Raw genomic sequence first — 6192 nt, 5'->3', positions numbered from 1 at the left:
CTCCGGCCTTCAGAGCCTCTGCTTTGGGCTCCACTGAAATTCTTGGTACCAGGCTCTGAGTCTCTCCAGGCTTAGCCAGGCTAAGCTCTGATGACCAGTGAGTGCCTGATGACCCACTGAATGGCTTCTCATGCATTGGAATGGTGTCTTCATATTTTCTTATTCCCCTTTGGGAAACCTCTAGCCTCTACACCTAAAACCTGACCCAAAAGGTTTTAAATTTTTTCACCTTTCTAATCAAATTTATAATATTATTCAGAAACACTAAAAACGATAGATGAAATGGAAAGTGATGCCCTATTCCCGATTTCTCTCTTCTCCAAGTCCTGTCTCTCTGGTCTTCCTACTCATGCTGCTTAAACTGCTTGTTTGTAAGTTGCAGCAGGTCAGGATGGGTGAAACCACGGACTGCAATGCATGCACCCTTTCTACTGCAAGCAGCCGCTCTCAAGTCCACTCCTGAGGTACCCGTAGACCATTTGTCTCTTAATTCGGTTCAAATTTCTTCCTGAGTCCAATTCCTCCTGTGGCTCTTGACTTCCAGCCTCTCTGTGTGGACTCGCTTGCCACTTCCTGCTTCCCCCTCAAGCAGCCACCCTACAGGAAGCTAAGATCTCTTTCCTACCTGGCCCCATTCAAAGACCAAAAATTGGCACACCAAATTTCCAAATTCTTACAACCACAGACAAATGATTCTCAAATATCTAAACTCTGCTCTATGCTCCCAAAGTCTCTTATTTCTAAGGCTCCACTTTCCAACTCTTAAAAACCTTTTATCTCTCATTTCTTTGTACTTCGCTCTCAAAAGAAAAAAAAAATCGTAAGATTATACTGTGAACTCTTATCTAAGGATTTATAATTTGCTTGTTGGCCATGGTGTTTAAAATCTAAGTTCAACTCCTGTTTGGGACATATGTATGTATGGGTACATTATGTGTAGGTAACTCTATTCCAATTACACAAATGTTTTTAAATATCAACAATGTCGACCCCATGGCTTACAACATACCATGTGACTCTATAATCTTAAAATGAACATGTGGTATAAAGCACCAATTATGAAACTTCTTAATCTCAATGAACTCTCTATTATTGTATCTTTCAGACTAAGAAAGCAACACATCTCATTTTAAATTGATATAGGATTTTAATAGAAATTCAAAGCTTTATTTTTACAACATACTGTATATGTGATTCAATCCTCATTCAACATATTCTTTATATGATGGTGAAATGTCAAGGTTATAATGGTCTATTTAGATTAACAAAAGCTAATTTAAAATGCATGTCTAACTACCTATGTCTTTGCTAGTTCTTGGATGCATGAATGGATGCTGTTTCTTTCTCCAGCTGCCAGCTGCCTGTGCTCAAGGTTCACCTCCAGGCTTTCTGGCCAATGGACTTGTATATAGTAAAGTCAAATGTAATTTTAAAAGTTGTTTTATACTGTTCTACTGAACTGCCACCTATGGAAACGGGTTATTGTTCACCCTTTCTCAGACACAGGCACGTTTTTAAAGTCCAGGGTCAAAAACAGGACACGGTTAAAACTAATATCTAGGGGATAGTAGTTAAAATTCTGTGCGTAGGAAATCTTAACCGTGTGATATGATTCCAAAGGTATTTTAAGATGGAATTTATTAATTTTAGAGACTTTAAATTGTTTACAATGTTAGAACTTGGCTACTATGAAGATTATATTATCATCTTCACTCTCAAAAGGCCAAAACTCACTGCCTTAAAAATGTTGAGCCTGTTTTTGCTGTTACTAACCAATAATATGGCTTTAGATTTTATATGCTACAGACTTTTTACAAACTAAATCATACAAGAAACTCTTATGCTCTATAGTGGAACACCTAAAAAGGTCTAAAAAGTTACCATCTTCTTTATTGACCATGTTTATAACTTTTTAAGGCTCCAGCCTAGCAGGGATGAAGCCTAAAGTCCTAGTCTTTAATGACTAAGAAAGGCAAGTTAACAATCACCTTATAATTGATCAAATTTTGTGTTCAGAAATATGTTTGTAGTCATGCTAAGAACTAATAAGATTAATTACAAGATTAAGCTTTATTTAACCTTCTGTATATGTTTTCAAAGTTAAACAGAAAATAACTAGAAATAAGCAGAATTTGTCTGTTTAGTTCTACTTGAGATAGATGTAATCCTTGAAAATTTATCTGGAGAATATGGCATAATTATATTATCATAACATTCTGTTTTATGTTTGCAAGGTGTAGTTTAGAGAAGGTAACTAAAGATAGACAAAGATTGTTTAACCCAAATGATAGCCCTCAAATCTATCAGACACCTGCTGAATATGGCATTTAATATGTTTAAACTTATTATGACAGAGACTCCCATATCCTAACAGTAACTCCCCAAGGCTTCCAAGAAGATATGAACACAACAGATGACCCCCAACTCTGTACTGTAGTACGCTAACCACTGGGCAGACTGCCCCAATGCCTCATCCGCTTTTAGGGTCTAGCCTTAACTGTGGACACACTGGACATCCAGAGTTATTGTCTCATGTTGCTTTAGACAAGGTGAGGTCAGTCTCTTCCATGTTCTTCCTCCACAGAAAGCGCTTCTCATCTTCTGTCTGATGGCCAGACTACCTCTGTCCACGTTGACATGGAGACCCCAGTATCTTGGGACAACTGTCTAGGTAGAGGACTGTGGACTAGTCTCGGTCATTTTGATTGATGCTTAGATTCATTTAGATTATAATTTATCCTCCTCAGGACCTCGACCACATCATCAGCTGAGCTTGACAGCTAGAGAACAATTAGCTCATTACCCCAAGGTAACTTACCACTGTGTTAGTTCATTAGTCAACTGATTAATTGGTTAAAACTACTAACTACTAGATCTATTTAAAAGGCAGACAGGTTTGCTTGCTCACAGAACTCATGTTAAAAGATAAGCAGGCTTCAGATGCCTTCTTAGTCCTCTGTGTGGCGAGGTACCGAGTCAAGGGCGAGGGACTGTGGATTTAACTCATGCGCATGCGCGCGCGCGCACACACACACACACACACACACACACACACACACACACTAACACAACGGGTCCTTTGTGTTAAGAGAGCAGCAGCTGCAGCAGCGGTTTATTATTCTCCTCCAGAGTTCCAAAGAGCCTTCTTATAGGCAGCCAAACAGGAATCCTCCTCCCAGGTGAAATACCTTAAGAGGTGATTGCACACAGGAGGAAAAGTCTCGAGGAAGGGAGGGGCGCATTCTCAGAGCAGTAAACACGACTAGCTAACCAAGATAAACACAGACGTGGAAGCTGCTAGAAACAGGACATGAAATAGCAAGACAGGCAGGCAGCCCAGTCGGGCCTGGTTCCTACACTCCGCACGTATAATAATCAGGCCTTAAGCGTCATTCTCCTAGAGATGTTACAGCTAGGTCTAGACACAATCTACCTTGTTACTAGACACAAAAACAGGCCTCAGATGAAACTCACCTTTCCTTTAGCTAAAGGACCTTGCTCTTCAGTGACGGCTCCCAGCAGTCTCACCTGTGTATCAGGTAAAGAACAGTATAGGAAGAAAGATGTAAAGTTTACGTAAGGCCTAAGGATTTAGAAGCTTACCTTGTCTAAGGTGTTTTAAGGTTAACAAATACAAGTGAAAGGCTAAATGGCTATAAGAAGGTGATTTAAGGTATACAAAAAAATAAAAAATAAAAAAAAAAATGCTTCGGATTTCTTCCTGTTGGTAGGCTACTGTTTCATCAAGACTTTATCAGAGCTTTAACATTTATCAGTGGAGCTCTAAATCTGGTAAAACATTCCACTATATGATCTACTATCATAGTTTCAAGCTCAAGATTTTAAATTTCCGTTGGCTTGTTTTTAATTCTAGACTTAAAAGCTGTTTCTCATTGTGTCATACTTATATACATGCAGTCTTCTGGAGAGATGTCTAGTCATACTGAAGATCAAGTGAGCATTTGCCCTTCTGCTCCACAGGTTTCTGCCCTCGCAGAGCTCACCTTAGAACACCTGTGTTAGCATCTGACAGGTGCCAGGATTGGAGGGCTTCTGTCTTCCCAGAACTCACCTCAAAGAGTGTTCATGCTTTTATCCCCAAATCATTTTTTTTTCAAGCTTCTAATGACACAAAGATGTGTCTCTACCGACATTTTCTACAATGTGTATTTCACTGCAGATTACAAAGAATAACGATGCTAACATGTTTAAAACCTATCTTGTAAGCTTCCAGAGATTCACCTCTCTTGGATCCTCCTCTCACGGATCAAATGGACTCCAGATAAGTACTGTCAATCAACAGCCTAAGTTTCCTACTTATTTCCTATTTCCTCCCCCTGTCCCTAGTTTTGGGACTCCCCTCCTCAGAACTGCCAAAACCATGGGTCCAAAAGTTGCAAATGCACACCTAAAAGAATTTTCTCCCTAGCCTACTTTGTCTTCTGCCCATATATACGTTCCAGTATCCTGTCAAGTTCAGGTGTTTCCTACATCCAAGACAGTGCTAAAGCAGCTACCCACAGGTGCTCCAGTCCAACCCTGAAGACTGCATTTTCCTTCCTAGCCACGGATGTTCTCACAGATCCTGGGCAGCAGTGAAACAGCCGGCTCTCCCAGGACATCACCAGCATCCCAATTTCCCTAGGGCCCCCAAAGATGTCCTTGCCCCCAAGTCAGCAGGAAATAGCCTTTCTAAACACAACATCCTCATTCCCGCCTCACCCTGTTGGTATGCAGGCAATTCAACTGCTCTGTCCTTGGGCCTTCAGCATCCTGACAAGGTCCTATGTTATCACGTGCTCCGGGTCCACAAGGTGTGCAGGATATAAGGGCCTGCTCACCACCCCAGCTCTCTGTCTCAGTCCCTCTCTCTTTCTCTTTCTGTGTCCTTATGGCTCATTCAAGTTATAGCTCCTCTCCTCTTCCCCTCCCCCCAAATAAACCTCCTGAGACCAGATATGTTGGCGGTCTTAGTCATTAACGTAACAGCCAGGTTCAATTCCCAGCATCCACATGGCAGCTCACAACTGTCTTCTTCACATATGCAGGCAAAACACCAATGTACATAAAAATATATTACCACATGTTTAGGGACACGCTCACCTGTAACACTGCGCATTAGTTACCTTGGCATAAGACTTTAAAACAGGCATCATGCTGTTTTCCATCACAGAGACCAGCCGCCTTCCTCTTAGGGAACAGAGACTAGGAAGGTTGTTATTTATTGTTCACAAAGTTGTGTTTTTTCCTTTTTGTGGTTGTTGTTGTTGTCATTAATGAATGGTTGTGACCTAACAATCAGAGCCACATTTATTTAAGGCATTACAGCCATTTAAATGCTCTGTAAGGAAGGACACAAGGAAAGCTGGGGACAGGACGCATGGTTTTATTCTCAAAGGTTTGAAGGTAGAGAAACTAAAGCTTCTGTTGTTGTTTACAAAACAGCAGACACGCCGAAGGCACTATTTCCTATGAAGACAGAATTTTTATGCTCGGTGTTTTAAGATGAGGCTGTCTGTTGCTTTAGAGAACACAGGCAAAATCCTTTTGCCACCTGTGAGATGGGCTCCTGGGTATTATCAGAGCGGAAAGAAGGCCTCATTTATTCATGTAATTCCTCAAGTAGGTGGGGATTCTCTAAGTGCCACCTGCTAAGGTGGTGACAAGAGTTAGCAATGGTACAGCATGAAGTGCAGCCTCCAAGAAGCAGAAACAGGCATGTAGAAATGTACAGCATACACACACACAGACACCAGTGCCCGCTTTACCAAATGAGCAAACCGACAGCCTGCAGCCACCCAGTAAGCCACGGGGTCCTTAGGATTCTGGAACTAGCCCAGGAGGATAGGAGCTGTAGGGAGAGACTCGAGAGGTTTCTCCAGCTCCAAACTTTCTGATCCTCTGGACAATTCTTGCCTGAGAAAAACAAAGTGAGCAGACTATATTCTGGATATGGCCTCAGGTACAAGTCTGCAGCAAGCTTGGCCGCTGCTGCTGGGCTCAACATCTGTCCAGGCCTTCAGAACAGGAACAAGGGAAACGGCTCCTGGTTCCTTCTGTAAATGATCACACATGCACAATTTCATCCAATGCTGTGTTTCAAACGCTCAGAAATGTGACCTGCTGTCAGGAAAGCTTTACAATAAGGGTAATAATCAAAGTGACAACAATAATGCACACAAAGGAAATGTG

This window comes from Acomys minous, assembly GCF_964271855.1.
Source record: "Acomys minous genome assembly, chromosome: 11".
NCBI lineage: Eukaryota > Metazoa > Chordata > Mammalia > Rodentia > Muridae > Acomys > Acomys minous.
Note: the sequence above shows the minus strand (reverse complement) of the source record.